At 35.3% G+C, this 19,367-nt stretch overlaps 1 protein-coding gene across 1 annotated transcript in view; it reads left to right on the top strand.

Annotated features, from left to right (window-relative positions):
• Positions 1 to 19,367, top strand: part of LOC135076152 (venom prothrombin activator notecarin-D2-like) — a 220,340-nt gene that overhangs the window by 25,092 nt on the left and 175,881 nt on the right. The gene's annotated exons all lie outside the window — the stretch shown is intronic.

Genomic DNA, 19,367 nt, shown 5'->3' with positions numbered 1-19,367 from the left:
CGTGAGTGGCACCGTACTCCGGATAAGGCAATGGTCCGAGGAGCCCAGAGGGGCGCCAACGGATAGCTGATAGCCATCCGGATGGGAAGTCAGCAGAAGGTCTAACAGTGAAGGTTCTTGGCTCTCTACATCTGGGATTCGCGTGGGCGTAGTAACCAGTTGTGTCAAGCCATATGCGAAGGCGAAGTCGTGAACAGATCTCCCTGCATGATCGGTTTTGCTCGATCCGAGCCATTCGGTGTGATGGGCGTTGAAATCGCCAAGTATCACGATCTCTGCAGAGGGGATCTGCTGCTGCACTGATTCTGCAGCCATTTGGACGTGCTCAATGAGTCGGTCAGTTTCGGCATCACCGCTATGGGACCTATAGAGGCAGGCGTAGACGCGGGGGTGGTCATCGCTGTCTACGCGGAGCCATAAGGTGGAGAGGTCCCTGCTTTCGAGGTGGCTGAGGCGTCGAGAACTGATATTGCCCCCTACGTACACGCACACCCCGGCCCTAGGCACAAAGGCATGTTCCAGTTTATACCCAGGGTAGGAGAGATAAGATGTGTCCGCAGGAGACGATATCTGAGTCTCGGTTAAGAAAAGCAAGGCCGGCTTTGCTGTCTCAAGGTGGTGGTGAACAGCATTGAGGTTAGAGTGTAAGCCCCTGATATTGCAAAAGTCCACGGCCAGCGTGGCAGGGGGTGCCATGGTAAATTTGCTCTTGCCCCAGGTGTTGAGCGCGGTTTTGCCCTCCCCAGAGTACGAGGGGCGGCCTGGGCATCCACGCTCAGGTGTGTTGTGTCCTGAGCATGGATGTCCAGGGAGGGATTCTCCAACGCTAACGCAGCTGGTACCCTCCTGGGGTAAAATAGTTTTTAACTGCGCTATCATTAGGAGGTGGGGAGGGGGGGAGGGGGGGTTGGGCCTCCGGTACCCTCACTCACTCGGCGAAACACAACACAAGTAGTGCTGCTTCACGCCGGTTTTCTGTGAGGCCGTGGTATCACTCCGGTCGAGCCGGCCCATTCGTGCCGAAGCATGGCTCTCCCACGGTAAATCTACGGTGATGTAAAAAAATATATTTATATAAGTCATTATTTAGATAAAACGTTGATCTTGAAAATTTTTATGTTATTTTAATAACATTACAATCAGTAAAAATGAGGTAATTATTGGAACAGGCGAATATTTCGCTTTGCCATGTTAAATTACACTTATAAAAATATTATCTTAGTAGACAGACAGTTGTATACATACAATATTTAAGCTCACATTAAGTTTTCTTATTCTAAAAACTAATGCTTATCAAAATAAACGAAAAACTCAAAAGTAAAACCTCGTAAACTACTACAAAAAAAAAACACAGTAAGAGAAACTGTACTAAGTATGTATGTATGCAGAAGAAAAAATTGTAGGTACCTACTAGGTTAGTAAATAGTGGTTTTTTAACTGACTAGTCATGACAATTTAATCCTAAAATTATCAACGCAAAAATCGCCGTCTCCGGGGCATAAAATGGCAAAGAAGCGACATTTTGGTACCTTTTAGGGTGTTTTAATTTTTTATACTTATTTAAAATTAAATTTATAAAATATATTTAAAAAATTTATTAATAGTGAAAAATAACAACCACTATTTATAAATAATGCAGCCATTTTATTGGCGTAGTTTTTCTGAAATAGTTATACCTATTGCAATGTTATTATACAAAACAATGTTGCGCCCGCCAAAGTATATTTGGGCAAGAAGCGATTAAATTCCATCAATTGCTGATTATCTGTAATTATATTAAAACATTAAAATACATTTTTTGCAGAAAGCAAAACATAGCCAATACAGCTAAGTAACATTGAATAATTACATAAATAAATAAATATCTGGGGTCATCTAACGCATTGCTATTCTAGCATACTTCTACTAATAGATAATATTGTTAGCTATCGTCTTAGATTAAGCTAATCTAAGGCTATCGTATGATAATATAAAATATTTTGCTTGTTGTGTCTGTAAAAAATGACAGTCGTATAAGTATGTTTTATTTCACTGTATTTCTAGTATTTGAACTATTCTTCAAAACGAATGTATGTTTATCAGTCTACATCTACTCGTATTAGTTCCGACGTTATTGTAGCTCAAAGAGACCCTTTCACAGCGCTCGCATAGCGCTGTTAGTCATGTTGTCGGATTAGGTTGTGGAATTCCTTCAGGCAGTGCATCGCCACAAATGTTAACCTTTGCTTTTTTGCATTGCTAGTCCCCATCTGTAATGATATCTGGAGTTTAGTATTACTGTTTAGCGTATACAACGTGACAAGTAGATATACCATTCAATTTTAATAACATGTATTCTGCAATAACAGAACATCAACAAATGACCTACAACATATTTTCAATATAGGAAAAATTTTCATCATCTACAACGTTACTAGTTAATATGTCCCGATGATACTTCGATTTTCTTACAAGAATAACGTGACATATAAATAATTTCTCTTTTACTTTGCTTTTTGTTTTACAAGAACACTGTGATAAGTATGACGTGCCACATTGTCGAATAAAATAAAAAAAAATTAAAAACTTACCTTTGTCATCAATACCGCGGTATCCTCGAGATGTCACGTTTTTCTTAAAAACGAAGAGCACCTCACATCTCAAAGCGCAGGTGGCAACTGAACTGTCACAGTGTCGAAGCCAACTAGATCGCCGAACGAGCCAGCGCTATAACGTAATATTTTGTCTCTTTATCTCATAGTATTGTTGTTTTTGGAGTAACAAATACCCTGTTTTTGGAGATAAAAGAACGCAAGATCGCGGTTCAGAATTTCGATAAAACAAAAAATCGTATATGTCGAGATGTCACAGTGTCGTCGCAAATGGGCGATATGGTTAACTACGGCGATACAGCCAGTTATACGCCCATTGATCTCATGGCTATTCGAGTTGATTGATGTTGACAGCATAATTTGACGTACCGATATAATTTTGCATTGTAAAAACAATGGTCACGGAGCTTCAAGTTGTACAGTTTTAATTATTTTTATGTGCCACACCTTATCATAAGTTGTCGGAACCTTCGAATCGCCTTCATGGTCCATTGGTTAGGGAAATTGACTCTTAGTATAAGATCCCGCTATACAACGACCTTCACCGAGATGCTTATTTGATGAAACATATTTTATATTCAATTTAACATGTCAATAATTATATTGCTTAAGGGTTGCCTAATAAATTTCAGTCCAGGATATGATTAATAAATCATTAAAAAAAGTTTTATTTTTAAATATTTCATCGGTTTGATTATTAAACAAACTCCATACCAATCGAAAGTATGAAGCCCATAGAATATGCAAACGTTAGGTTGCCTATTCTTTTCCAGTCATAACTCTCGGGTTGCCAGGTATAAACAGGTAAATTGATAGAGCATTTTGCATCGGTCTGATAATTTAATCAAATATAAATGAAAATAAAGATTATTTCATTATGAACACGGTGGTATAGGGTTGCCTGCGAAAAATCAGTCCTGAATGACGGTTGTCGAATTTTGTAAAGTGAAATTAAAACTGAAAGGTGACATTTTTCGAGTAGTTGGCAACATTTGGGAAAGACGAGTTGTATGAGGCGTTTGTGTGTCTTGTCAAGAGGTGTCGCTTGGGTGAAGAAATTTCTCCAGTGTTGCCATGCTTTCGGAGATTTGGTCCAAAAATGTCGAAAGTGGAAATAACGACTTCCGGTCAAAAATTTGGATGACGCCTCCTGCAAAAGGGTCGTACAAATGACATTTGACCATTTTCATCTCGATCACCTGGCAACACTTGCAGCTATGGGGAAAAGTATTTTTTTTCGACATGGGTGTCTTTAAAGTTAAGGACGGACAGAAGGAGATATGGCAGAAAAAATCCAAAAATGGGGTTTGGTCGGTTATACGACCCAAATTATGGGAAAAATCCGAAAATTCAGAAAATCAAGATGGCGACCGAGTGAGCGGCCATTTTGTGAAAAGTTTCAAATTTCTGATTTTTCAAATACATTTTTTGGGCAGTTGGCAACATTTGGGAAACTCGAGTTGTATAGAGCGATTACGTAGTTTGCTAAGGAGTATCGTTTGGAAAAACAACATTTTCCAGTGTTGCCATACTTATTGCATTTTTCGCTTAATCTAGACCATTTTCCGCGCCGAAACCCATTTTTACTTTTTTTCTAACTTAAACCAATCCCGTGAAACAATTCCTTAAAACCACCCAAGTCCCAAAATTTTGTGGCCCCGTAACTGCCAGTGTTGCCAGGTAATCGAGATAAAAATAGTCAAATGTCATTAGTTTGACCTATTTGCAGGAGGCGTCATCCAAATTTTGGACCAAAAGTCGTTATTTCCATTTTTTACATGTTTTGACCAAATCTTTCAAAGTATGGCAACACTGGAAAATGTTGTTTTTCCATACGATACTCCTTAGCAAACTACGTAATCGCTCTATACAACTCGAGTTTCCCAAATGTTGCCAACTGACCAAAAAATGCATTTGAAAAATCAGAAATCTGAAACTTTTTACAAAATGACCGCTCACTCGGTCGCCATCTTGATTTTCTGAATTTTCGGATTTTTCCCATAATCTGGGTCGTATAACCGACCAAACCCCATTTTTGGATTTTTTCTGCCATATCTCCTTCTGTCCGTCCTTAACTTTAAAGACACCCATGTCGAAAAAAAATACTTTTCCCCATAGCTGCAAGTGTTGCCAGGTGATCGAGATGAAAATGGTCAAATGTCATTTGTACGACCCTTTTGCAGGAGGCGTCATCCAATTTTTTGACCGGAAGTCGTTATTTCCACTTTCGACATTTTTGGACCAAATCTCCGAAAGCATGGCAACACTGGAGAAATTTCTTCACCCAAGCGACACCTCTTGACAAGACACACAAACGCCTCATACAACTCGTCTTTCCCAAATGTTGCCAACTACTCGAAAAATGTCACCTTTCAGTTTTAATTTCACTTTACAAAATTCGACAACCGTCATTCAGGACTGATTTTTCGCAGGCAACCCTATACCACCGTGTTTATAATGAAATAATCTTTATTTTCATTTATATTTGATTAAATTATCAGACCGATGCAAAATGCTCTATCAATTTACCTGTTTATACCTGGCAACCCGAGAGTTATGACTGGAAAAGAATAGGCAACCTAACGTTTGCATATTCTATGGGCTTCATACTTTCGATTGGTATGGAGTTTGTTTAATAATCAAACCGATGAAATATTTAAAAATAAAACTTTTTTTAATGATTTATTAATCATATCCTGGACTGAAATTTATTAGGCAACCCTTAAGCAATATAATTATTGACATGTTAAATTGAATATAAAATATGTTTCATCAAATAAGCATCTCGGTGAAGGTCGTTGTATAGCGGGATCTTAGACTATCTCTCAAGTTCCCGGGTTCAATTTTCAAATGGGACACTCAAAATGTAAAATTATTTTGTGTATCGTTCTCTGTTTGGATATTGTAGGCTTAAAATAACCTGATTATCCTAAAATAAATGAGATTTTGTAACTTGAAGCCACTTAAGTTTAATCTAACAAACTCCAAGATCGTAAAAAGTGCTTCGATGAAGTTTTCCATGCAAATGAGAACAAAATAGTTTCAAAGAATAAGCCTTATCATCAGTGTACAAAGTAATTTGACGTCCTTCTTTGCAAGAGGATAGAAGAGTTAGAGCCTTAATTAAAAAGGATGATAAAACAAATTTTCTTCGTAGATTCGCAAAATTCAGTATTTTTTTAATTTCAAAGCAAAAGAGATCACCAATGAGCAAATGTAGTCATTATTGCCAAACAGAACAACATTTATTTTAAGGTAAAAATATATCTTAAAGAGTTAAATCCGTATAGGTAACGTTTGAAATCGCTTTATTCAAGCCTAATCTAACACCAGTCATAAACCACGATCGTTTTTCGAGCGGTCCCATAAACGGAGGCTAACACTGTTTTAATCCAATATTAAAAGTTGTATCGCCAACTAAGGATAACTTCTAAATATTAATCAGAAGATTATTTGAGTAAGCGATAAATATCAGGAGGTAACCCAAATATTCTGTAGGTGCAATAGTAAATATCAATTAGTCCGATATATCTTCAAAAGAATTCAATCCAACATCTCTTACAAAGTAGGTAGATATTTATGCTTTAAACTACATGCCAGCGTTCTAAAAATAAGTAAGTAGGTATTTAATGACTTCTGTATTTTTCCATCACCAGCTTACACTTACTGGATATAAATCAACAAAATACAGGCCACTAAAATACATAATTAGGTACATGTTACATAAGCCTTTAAAATATTCTTACATCTCCTTGAAGAAATTAATTACAGTTCCTCCCTGTTGTTATTGGACGCATGGTCACTTTTTTAATTACAATAGCAACAATACCAACTTCTTCGGATACCTGTTAAATTGCTCCTCATCCAAAAAGTATTTTGGCCGAGTTAAAAACAAAAGTACCGCCACACTGACCCACATGTTCGAAGGCCGTGCAAATGTTAACAGAACCTTTGCGATGATCTGACCACCTGTCCAGACATGTAAAACATGAGATGTAGACTCAGCAGGGCCACATGTATTAAGTGTCGTTTACTTAACTTACAGTGTAGATTGATTGATTTATTTATTTATTTATTTTTATTTTTATTACACAGGTTTATACCTTATTACGTAATTAAATAGTTAGGTAACAACAAACATAATAACAACATCTTAAAGACTAAAGAGAACACTGCTCACAAAAGGATTGGCAAGTTGACAATATTTTATGCCAAGGGTCCGCAAATATGTCACGATGAGGGTAGTCATCCAGGAGTGCATTGAGGGCTACCGTGCGGCTTGATGATATCTTTGGTCATTGAATCTGCGTAAAATTCTAAACAGACAAAAGCTGGAAGACCTAGTGTAGACCCTAGGTGGATATACGATCTAGAGAAGGTAGCAGGAATCACCTGGATGCGGGCAGTGCAGGACTAATCCAGCCAAAAAGGCCTTTATCCAGCAGCAGACGTCATCCAGCTGAAACGAACGAATGAAAGTTCTAAATGAGACGGCAATAATTCAGCCACCATAGATAAAGGTTAAAGAAAAAATAGACATCATACACACCACCATGAAATTCGATAAAACTAATAAACCACTTCGGCATGAACTATGAAAGCTGTTTTAGTGAACTTAGTATTTAATTTTATATGCTGGCCTCGGATAAGCCTTCTGAATCAACATCCATTGTATGTACTCGGAAGAAACTTGATTCCACGGACCCTGTGACAGATACATAACAACGTAAGTGAAAAAAGATGTTTTTTTTTTATACTGACGGTATTTTAATGTGTATTTTTAGTAGGTAAAATGTAACTCTACAAAATAAATTATCTAATTGAAATTTTTGTTTGACCCAAAGTTAAACTAGAAAATAATGCTATAAAGATTAAGATAAAACACTTAAAAATTTGACATATCAATATAATATTGTTAGAAATAAGGCATTAATTTCGGTTTTTGCACAATTTTTTTATTTTTTATTTTGAAGATACACGGTTTTGCGCTAAGGACCCCACCATATTATCACCTACCGCTTTCATAATCCTCACTTAATATGCATAAATTGGAGCAATTAAAGATAAACTTCGTCTGTGTGTATCTCGCCGATCTTGTTTTTCGGGTTTTAGACTTATATCTTTAGACTTAGAGCATCTGGACACAGGTGTTTTTATTAATTCAAATGCATATTTAGATTATTGAATAACATCTTTGATATATTGATATCAGAGCATTTACCTTGCCAATATAACCTTCGGATTGATTGGGGATGTGGTTAGAGATAAGGCTCTATTAAAGTCTGTAACCCCTTGAAAAAGAGACTGACAATAGTGACTGAGTTTCTTGCGCTGCTTCTTCTCGGCACTGGCCCATTTATTGTCCTGAAGCAGAGGTAGGGTTAATACTGGGACGTGTAAAAGTGCTTTTTGAAAGCCTACTTGCATAAATTACTTATCAAAGGATATGACCGAATGACCACATTATAATAATAGAATCAATGGCTATCTTTTGCATAAGTACCTACTACCTAACAGGATCTAAATCATATCCTTGTAGCTTACATAACTCGGTCGTCATGATACTAGAGCATTTAGCCTAGGATGTGTGTCATTTTTAACCAGGCATTTATCAATTTTAGATGATAATCCCATACATTTGTGAACTGAACTGAACAGTAACTCAACTCAAAAGTGACACATAATGACCTATGAGTTTTGCGATCCCCAACTCACAATTGGGTGTAACTCTATCGCTTTTTAACGTCATTAGAAGTTTTCAAGACGTGTCCCACAGGAAAGTTTAATGCCATATAAATCCTTTGCACTCTTCGCGAAATAGCTTCCAAAGTTTAGGCCATAATAGGGGAAAGGTAGAAGGAACTGAAAGGCGGAACCGATGCTCTATTTCGCAAAACAACCCCTTAATTTAATCTTGAAACTAATATCCTTCTCTCTCGCTCCATATAAGATGCTCCAACGAGTGAGGGCGATGGAAATAGACGCAAATACATTCGGAGTAGGGTCCCTGTCCTGGTCACGTATTGAAGGGATCCTCGGGATTCCTTCTTGTCCTAAACGGGAATCAGAAAGGAAGAATAAATCAGCTGCCTCGTGGAAATCGTGACTCTTATAAAATACTAGTTTCAGCCCACGGTTTCGCCTGTCACGTTCATCAGTTTCGCGATCAAAACCTATTATTATTTTTTACTAAAACTTTTTATTGATAATAAAAGTTTCGTATCCGTGTACGCAAATGATGGACGATAGTTCCTTATACATACTTTCAATTTCTGTTTCACTGCATAAAATACTTCACAATTAATAGGCTATTAAATTAAAATAAATAAAAGTAACTGGAGCATTTCCTAAATTCTAAATTAAAATAAAATGTGAAATATACTTGAAATACTCGTAAACTAGTGTAGTTACAAAGCTAAAAATGTAAAAACCTAACTAACCTTCACACTCATTCGAGTCGTTTCATCGAGTTATTACATTCCGAGAATCGAATAGTCGTTATAATTGCGTTTTCCTCATCTCGAACCAATTACTTTGCGAGCGAAATTATGATGTACTCACCGCGATGTGTAATTACAGTTTCAAAAATGCATTGTTCTATTGCAATATATTTTTTGAGATACTTTATTAGGATATATTTTGATATTGGCTGATAAAATCGGGTGACAATGTATGAGGCCACTTCTTGTTCTCAAAATTAACAACCATGTAAATTCGATTTCGTATAATCTACATAATATTAATGTTACTTACTGCAGTGCTTAGTTTCAATTTAATTAGAAGGCTTTTATCCACATGGAGTTTTGGGGAATCTACAACGTAAACGTATAATAAGGTCAGATACTAATTCTCCCCTTACAGCTAAGGGCTAGGATGTGTCTAGGCCTGAAAACAAGTGTTTACTACCTATGGTGAATCGAAATTGGAAAGTTTTCTTGTGAAAAAATTAAGAACGGGTGTGTATCTATAGGTATCTGACATTAATTTGAAAACAAAACACCAAGTTTAAACTTCTAAAATAAAATCATCTCACTTTTCAAACTCTCAATTATCTTCAAGTTTGCAATGCGTGTGCCACTTCACTTGAGAAATTGGCAACCATTTTATATTTTGAAGTTTGGCAAATTGTTATGATTTCGACTTGCGTTATTTTTCAAAATCGTTCCTAATTTTATTACCGGCTATTATTGGCAGAAAGATTAAGCTTAAAGTAAACTAGTTTTAATCCTTGACATTTGGCATAATTGCAACCAGTTTATTTGTCATCTAGATCAGGTTTTGTAAAATATAGTAGACCGTGCGATACTGTTTTCGCACTGATTAAATTATTAATAATACATGGCGAAAATACGTAAACGATTATTAATTAACAAGGTGCATAATAATTATAAATTCAGTAACTTTACGATGCAGACACAGATTCTTCTAATCGTTTTAAATTAGCTTATTATCGCTATAGTTTGGCTATGGGAAAATTAATCAACCTATTTTGTTATAAGGTAGTAGGTACTATATTGTACGTACCTATTTAACGATTTTTTTATTAGAAAGCATTTGTATCTCTTTATGACATGCTTGCTTACCTTTCTTTTAAGTTATAATAAATTAATTAAAGTAAATAGCTTCAAGAATGTTATTCCAAACTACATAAATTAAGGTAACATAAATAAAGCAAAAGGTGGAAATACAAATATTTTAATGTCTTTCAGTACTTCGATTTATTATTTAATTAACAATCTGTTGAGGAACTCTAACTCAAGACCGCTGAATTTTTGATCTTCGTTCCACTACAGCTAAGTAAAAAAAAGTATTTATTACTAAAAGATGTCACATTGTACAAATTATTCTGGCGGTCTCTGCACTAAGTAGGAAAGCTATCTGTCTGTTTATATTATCTCTCATCTCCCTCACAAGAACGTAACATCATTTAGTGGTCAATAAAAGATGTAATCAGCCACAGGCTGGCGGTTGTCCAGAGTGATTTGAGGCGGAGGGCACTATTAGCACGCTTAATCTGCTCCTATACGGCTAAACGTTGGCAAAGAGGCGACACAGGTCAGGCAAGGCGCCAAACCTTCGCGCACATTACTTATGCTCGCGCTGTTTACGACTGAAAGTGTTATAACGAGCAGTATTTCAGAAATATAGGTTTAGGCTAAAGACTTTCTTATGACTAGAACTTAGTCTTAAATACTTAAGGCTGAGTTGCACTCCCAACCTTTGACCGTATAACGATGACGGGTGATTTTTGTATGGAGTTTGACAGATTTTTGACGCTTGTTACAGTCAAAGTAAGATGGTGCCTATGACCTAAAGTACGGCCAACGAGAAGCGATACCAAATGTAAACAAACCCAATGTCATGGGTGAACCCGTCTGTTTGGACATATTTTGGCGGGAGAACGAGACATTAGTTACGACAAATAGGTACACAAGATGGGAAGAGACATTGTCAACTCGACAGTCGTATCGACCTTTTGTATCGCTGCTAGTTGGCCGTACTTTACTAAACGGGCGTACACAATTTTTGCCCAGTGTGTTTAGCAAAAATACCTTTACACCGTTTTCGCTGTAAATATTGAAGTGTAAAGAAAATTAATTAGAACTAATTACCTACCAAACCTTTTGATAAAAACCTGTTTTAGTAGACACCGCGGTGTTTTCTTTTTTGTGACATTTAATGCTACTACCTAATTAATTATTATCTTATTAGTATCCGTGTGAATCTATAACTTTATAGCATAAAGATGGACTAAAAGAATAATTCTAAATTCGGTAAAATACCTAAAATGCTCTTGATTTATTCTAGGATCTTGAAATACTCAAACTAATTAATAAATCATTCTAGACTAATAGCAATCAAATTAAATTATGTTTTAAATAAAAGCTTGTAAAAATTCAATTTGGTATATTAGTGTGTATGTAATTTTGAACTTCTTATTTCTTTTGATAGACGATGGCCAACGTGATTCGATGACATTTATAAAGCTAAACATTGTAGCCTATTAGTCGTACTCGTAAGAAAGTGCTTTAATAACAATTGTCATTTATACATAACTTTACCTTTAACCATGAAATAGATTTCTCAAGTAACATCTTGGTCAACTCCCACAAAATTAACTCTACATTCTGCTTCCTAGTTTACCTGGACTTTAATCTATCGTCTATCAGGTCTCAATCCTGTAGTTTCTACTTACAACTTAGGTATATCCTTTAAAATGGGAGTTTCTGTCCATCCACCGGCTTAATTTCCTATAAGCCAAAGAAGCGCAATAAGAAACTTTGCGACGTTTCATTCGGTGTCTTCCAGCTGCCTCGGTAGTTGCCAAGTTTGCAGATTTCCTTCAGTTCTATAAGAGCAACTTACATGCCTCTATAGGACTAGTTTTTGATGTCTGAATACAAAATTATATTAGTCTTTGAAGTTGATTAAATTAATATTAGTCTAAAAAACGAACATCAAAACTGATTAGCCCTGCTGATTAAATCTTGTTTAATGATAACTTCTAAATTAATGAACTTCAACTAATCACAGCCTTGTAACATCTTTTTGGTAATTTTCACATACGAACTTAAAGTATATGTAATATTACAGTACAGTTAGGTATTCGTTGAAACTGTATGACAGATGACAGGGGTAAAATAATTCAGAGGATTGAGGGGAAACCTATGTCCAGCAGTAGAATGCCATAGGCCATTGGCCTATTATGATGTTAATGAAACTTACAGCGATGTATTAACAGACAAAGCCATCTACTTACCTCAATCCTTTTTTATGCTAGACAAGGCAGGTATTAATTAAACAATTTAATATTGTTAATGTAAACTATTTCGTTGAACCTTTTTTAATATTATATCTCTATTTTAGCGTTTAGACATCAATTTTGATTCCAGAGACAGCTGCAGTTAATATAAAACTTTCCTTAATCCCTCAAATCCAGTGTACAGTTTGCACATCAGACTACAAATTTTCCTTGAAAAATAGCACTTATTAGAACTAGATAAAGTCCTAGAGTGTTTAACTTGATATGCCGTCGTCTTTACCTAGCTCGTACTTCCATCGCTTGTTCCACTAAATGTTTGCGCCGTAAACAATGGAACGAATATAGTTCTGTACCTCTAGTAGGAAAAACTTTCGAGTTCGTTTCGTTGCGTATTCAAAGTGTCATCGAAAAATTTTGTATGAAAAATTAAACAGCGCCCCCTAGGGCGGCTATAATATAGGGGGCGCTGTTTAATTTTTCATACAAAATTTTTCGATGACACTTTGAATACGCAACGAAACGAACTCGAAAGTTTTTCCTACTAGAGGTACTGTATGTCTAAGAGAAACGGAGATATATCGACCAAAGCTGCACCGTAGGAAAATTAATTGCTGTTCATGCTTTATTTACTTAAAATCTGCACAATGCACAATCAAGCGAAGCTACAAATTTATGCAGAACATAATTTTAACTTTGTTTGCCATATTGAGGGCTGATTTTTCAATAGTCGGATAACTTTTATCTGAAAAATCTGCCCTGAATAGTTATAAGTATGGTTATGATAGAAATACTAAACCAGCCAACAATATTGATCCAACTGGAAATCAAACCCGAGACCATTTAAGCCCAACAAGATTAAAAAAAACAAGATTCTCAAAAGTAACTAAACAAAATCCACGTGTATTAGAGCCACAGACTCAGACCTCCAAAAAACTAAATATTACCCAAATGATGACTAAAAGGCCATAAATCTCGTTTTCGATCTACATCTCAGACTAAACGGATATCTTAATTTTTTTGGAGCAATTAAATGTCAACCATTAAATCCAAATTTGGATATTGGCATATTAACATATTATTATTTAGGCTGTTGCTGTTCCTGAATCGCACCGATATCGATTCCATCTGACCTTTAAAACGAAACCATTACTCATAAACTACTTTATTTATACGATGTTAAACCTTGGGGGCGATCGATATCCTTCCACCTACTACTAACACTGATATTATGGTGATGACGTCATGAACGCTATGCTACATCTTTCATAATGCGTACTGCCAAGGATTGGATTCCCTGCCACCCTCTGAATTTCCGAACTCTTACTACCCTAAGGCTGAGTTGCACCACCTAACTGTGACCGTAACTTTGACGATAACCGTTGTTTTTTTGTTGTATGTGTGTGTAATGTGTATGGAGTTTGACAGATTTTTGACGTTTGTTAAATTTAATGTACGATGGTGCAACCCAGCCTAAGGCCTTCAAGGTACGAGTGAACAAAAATTTCCTGGGCAAGCTCAGAAAACCTAGAAATGAAGAAGACTAAAAACTAAGTAACTACTAATAAGACTGTTCCAGTTTTTAGGAAGAAATAGGTAAGATTCTTCTGGATTTTTATTTTCTTTGTAATTAGATAAAATAATGCAGGTTTCAATGAACCTGATTGTCTGATAAGAAATATGACCTTGCTTTGATCGGATAACGAATCCGATACAAGCACTGTTTCCGCTGGTAAAATCGTACGTGACTAATTTCAGATGCCTATAGAAAATAATGTAAGTAGGTAGGTATGTATCAATTAAGTACCTTTCAGTTGAATTTGTGAGAAACTAAGTACTTAATCCTACTAATTCCTAATATTATTACATGTTAAAGTTTGTGGGATGGATTTTATTTTTTAGAGAAAGCGTGAAACCCAGATAAAAACGGTTTTGGAACGCGGGCGAAGCCGCGGTCTACTTAAACCTAATGAAATATACCATATTGATCAAATTAAACTCATTATTTTCCATAAATGGTACTTAATTCAATTCCCTCAAGAACGTTTACAGGTCGATCAAAACTAATTTATACCTACACGCTATGTCAAAAATTAATGATCATTTTGAAATTAATTTAGTACCCAGCACCTAAGTTGTGTTAAGAAAATTGCGACCAAACCCACTTGAAGTCATTACACTGAGTGAATAAACTGCACAGCTGGGGAAACGGAACTTAACTTACATTCGTGTCATGTGTGTACGGTCCGCAAAAAAACAAAACATATGTTAATATTACTTTATGGCTAATGTTTAATGATCAAAATCTTACATCAACCATCATCTTATTAATTGCCAATGAAAATCTCTACCAAAATACAGAATAAGTTTTTGTGACCAGTCTGTAATCTCGAATGAATAGGTACCAGAGGTGGAATTGTGTAAAGCAATCGTAATCAATTTGACAGTTCATAACGTACGATTATTTTGTCAAACGCTTTGTTTATGTGACTTTATCGTACGTTATGAACTGTCAAATGATTACGATTGCTTTACACAATTGCACCTCAGATTAGATTGAAGAAAAAACAAATACCTCAAATAAAATACCACAGTTCCTAATGAAACTTACAACTAAAATAAATTATATTGTCTTTCTTAAATCAACACCAGACAGAAACATGAAATCGTATCCATGTTCTAAAAAAAATATTTCTATTCTATTTGGCTAGATCCGAACCTAATACACATTGTGACGTGTACACAAAATCAAATAAAGGGAGACGGACCTTTGTCCTAAAATTGAAACACAATGTCCATCGTTTAATATTAATGGACGGATTACATAATCTATTTCGTACTTCAGTGACTAACCGTACACTCAGAAGTTTAGCGATTAATTTAATTTAGAACTAAAGTTGTTGCTATCGCTACTCGTGATAAGCTCGTAAAATATGCATATCCTGCAAGGCCGCACTTAATTTAGCACTATTAATACACATGTAAACTAAATCGACCGGCTTATATTTGACATGGCTTACAATAAAAGCCTTATGGTGCTTTTGTAAGTCATAAAAATGAAATCATGCGTCCTCAATGGTACCTACCTAGCAGGTACTTATCTATCATGCGTACTTTTTAACACCAAAAGTACTTACTTGGAAGATGCAACAACAACATCTAAATAACTAACAACAGAAGTAGTAAAAACTTTCGAAACACTAGAATTGAACATAATGTGAATTTGTGTAAGTTATACATAAATGTATTTTTAAATGGAAACCAGTGTCATGGCCTACATTTCTGTGGGTAGCAACACGACTGGTCCTATTATGATGAGTTGTGTGATTGCAATATAAGGCACCACGGTATTTCTTAGTTCACTCTTGTTTTGTTTTCTTTGTAAAGCAGAAAATTTATACTATGAAGAAAATGCATGTTATAAATTTAATACTTATCAAAATGTTTCGCAGCTCTGGCTCAGCTGATCTTAGATTCAAGCTGTACTATACCGTGTAAGTGCTTGCCCCTTGCTGTTTTTGCTATCAAATCTATAAATTATAGTCTATTCACAAACAATAGGCAACCATTAGTTACAGTCCACGGCATATTAACCTTTACATTTTGGTTGAAAAATAGCACCTAAGACCACGACATAGATGCCATGTTAAACTTGATCTGCTGTACTATGCAAAACATATCGGCCCAGACATCTAGCGTATCAAATGGTCTTGCCAAATAGGATCGAAATACAATTAGAAGGCACCAAGGCCGCATAGAGCTTTCAACAGTATTTGCGTGTAAAAGATATTCATAAATGTCTTAGGTTTCCAGTTTGGTTGGGACATTGCATTGAAATAACTTCATTGTTTGTTAATTTTATCTGGTATATTGTTGAATACCTAGGCGTTATAAAGACTGCCGCATAAAATATTATATTATATTTTTTTAATAAATTCTTTTTCATTTCATACTGGCTTTTAAGTACCCGTGACTTCGCCCGCGTCGATGTACCTAAAGCCTATTTCGCCTTAAGAATTATTTAGCTTTCTTATAGCTTATGATTCAATAAAAATAATACAATCAAAAGGCTAAAAACTATGTTTTCCAGTTAATTCAAAAGTTTCGTTAATTTTGGGACACCCTTTATTAGTCTTAGAAACTAACTGATACAAAATTTTACCTTTAAAAAATACTTGACAGTGTAAATATTCGTAATAAGCGATTCATTGGCATACAAAATTCATTGTGAGCCAATACGTAAAATACTTCAAGACTAAAATAATAAAAAGTCACTTTAGAACTTTTTACACACTGAAGCTACACAATAAAGATAGCAGCTAAATGTGCCCACTTTGAGCGTATCTATACAATCGCCGCCCACTTTATCATTTAGATAGGTGCTGCCATTTCCCGAAATCTTTAGACTTGTTTACTTGGCTCTCAATTTTGTCGTTGAGAGCTGCGTGCAAACATAGCTTCTTGAGTTAACGAGACATTTACATATTAAAAGGGCGGCAGTCGGAAAGGCACGTCTATACTCAAGCACAAATAATACGGTCTAATTAGGTTGTCCTTTTGTAATTACCTCGTTGTACTAAATTCGTAAGTAGAAATACAAACAGACTAATGGTAGGTACGTACTAATTTGGAATGCAATTCATAATTATTTTATATGGATTGTATCTTAAACGATACGTCCATGCGGTCTCGAGACCGTGAAGCAAGTGACGAATGCCTACCTAACTTAAATCAGATTAAAAGGTGCTACTACATTTCTAAAGTGTTCATCGTAAAAAGTAACTTAAAGTAACCCATAAGGTATATTTTATTGAACGTTCAAATATTATCAAAACTAAAAAATGCGAGACGAAATGCTTTACATATTCAGCGTTGATTGGAATTTGATATCAAAAAAACAAACAGATTTTCTCTTCAAAAATATTTTCCTTAACATTTTTAGAAATTAAAATTGATTATTACCACGAAACTTCAAAGGTCACACATATCGAATAGAAACATCACAACCGCAAAATATTCCAAATCAATATTAGCAAGGGAAATTTCCCACCCTAAAAAAATATCAGCACCTCCTCAGTAGCTCGACAGAGTTCGCCACTTACCATCCGATGTTTTATTGATGCCCCGAAGGCCGTGCATTAAACTTTCATTGCTTATCAACCGCTATGTATGAGGCCAATTATTAGATGAAAGGGTGGATGTGGGACATGATGACGTTTTTTAAACGTATTCAGACGCGTACCACTTCAATAAATGATTGACTTATGCCCACGTTTTCACCATCAATCCCTAATTTTTAAATGACCCTTATGAAAACTAAATTCCTGTTATGTGTTTCCATGTAGGTCACTTAAAAATTAAGGATTGATGGTGAAAACGGGCATTACAACACGATTAAAAAAATAGAACATGCCTCCGAAAATTGGCAAGGTATTTTAAAATTAATAATGTTGCAATTTACAATTTAAACAAAAATAAAATCCTCAAGTAGGTAAACATAAATCGACTAGGTTTTAAGCAAGGAATTTTGCATAAGTATTTACTTTTTCATTTTATTTTACTTGTAATAGGATTAAGGATGTCAAATAATAAGATCATATTTTAACAAACCAATAACTGAGATAAATCTTACAATAAATTCACAATCTTATCTCTCAATAAATAATATTAGCAAAGAATTTCAATCACGTAAAGATTCCATCTAAGTCAAATACAGATAAATAAATGTTCATCTAGATCCACTCGAGTGAGATATCGTTGACCGGACTAAAGGTGATTTATATCACTGCTATGAAATCTAATTTAGTTCGATCACTAAAGACTATGTGGAAAATGCTACATAAGACCGTTTCTTGAGAACTTGACATTTTATAGGACACTTTATGAATTCTTGTAAGTGTATGTCGGTAACGGGTCATTATTGCATTCTGAAATAATAAACAATGTCGCTAATTGATTTAACTTACATACGTGTTAAGGGCAAGAATCAAAAGCCCATTTTTGCCGAACGCAAAAAAACCACAAGCATAAATTATAAAACTGTCTAGATACTTTTTTCTATCTAAGCACTAAAATTTAAATTAATTGAGAGACCAACATTAATTTGCATTAAGTATTCGCAATATTAACTTCAATAGCAAGTACAGACAACAGTAAGTACTTCAAGTTCAGACGATATTTTTAATACTTACAAATTCGCCTTTATTACAGCTGCATAAGATCCAATGTTTAGCTTGACATATGTCATCTATACCTAAAAGATACGTAACTTAAAGCCTGCAGCTCTAATAATAGAACTGTATGAGATAGTGAATCACAGACAAACTTTCAAAATGTGGGTCACGCCCACGCCCGAATGCTGCGCTAACTGATGCTAATGTCTTAAACAGTTCATTGACAGACATTGGAGCAACTACCGATTTGCAAGTTACGCAACCTACCGGTTGCGTAACTTGCAAATCGGTAGTTGCAATCGGTACAATGGATTCTGCGCTCTTTTTTGGCTGGTAGTGTATAAGTTTGGGCACATGTGAAAGACGGAACGTGTAGCGTCAGAAGCTGACTTGATATGTAACAAATAGTCGTACATTTTAGTACTAAGCAACTTACGTAGCTACCTACTGTATGTATGTACATAGCTCTTTCCTTAATTGATTATAATTCAATCATCTAATTGAAATTAAAGTTAGGTATACATATAGACTACTACTTGGCGTTTAATCCAAACTGGAATATTAGTGTGATCTTCCAAATATTCCAGCGGCAAACTTATTTTAAATCACTATACATACTGTCGAAGTAAATTATTTTGTAGTGTCTTAACGAACCATTTGAATAGGCCACAACTCTTAACGAATCTAGGTACAATTATGACACAAAGCTCTGTCAACTGTATTGCTCATTAAGATTTTGTTCTTTGAAACAATACCCTCAAATTAAGACACCAAACAAGTCTATCAAGTCAAAGGTAAACTAGAGTTAAAGGTCTCATTCGGTTTTAAATTATTTTTAACGAG

The sequence above is a fragment of the Ostrinia nubilalis genome, chromosome 11 (genome assembly GCF_963855985.1).
Source record: "Ostrinia nubilalis chromosome 11, ilOstNubi1.1, whole genome shotgun sequence".
Taxonomy (NCBI): domain Eukaryota; kingdom Metazoa; phylum Arthropoda; class Insecta; order Lepidoptera; family Crambidae; genus Ostrinia; species Ostrinia nubilalis.
This window is presented reverse-complemented; position numbering and strand designations above follow the sequence as displayed.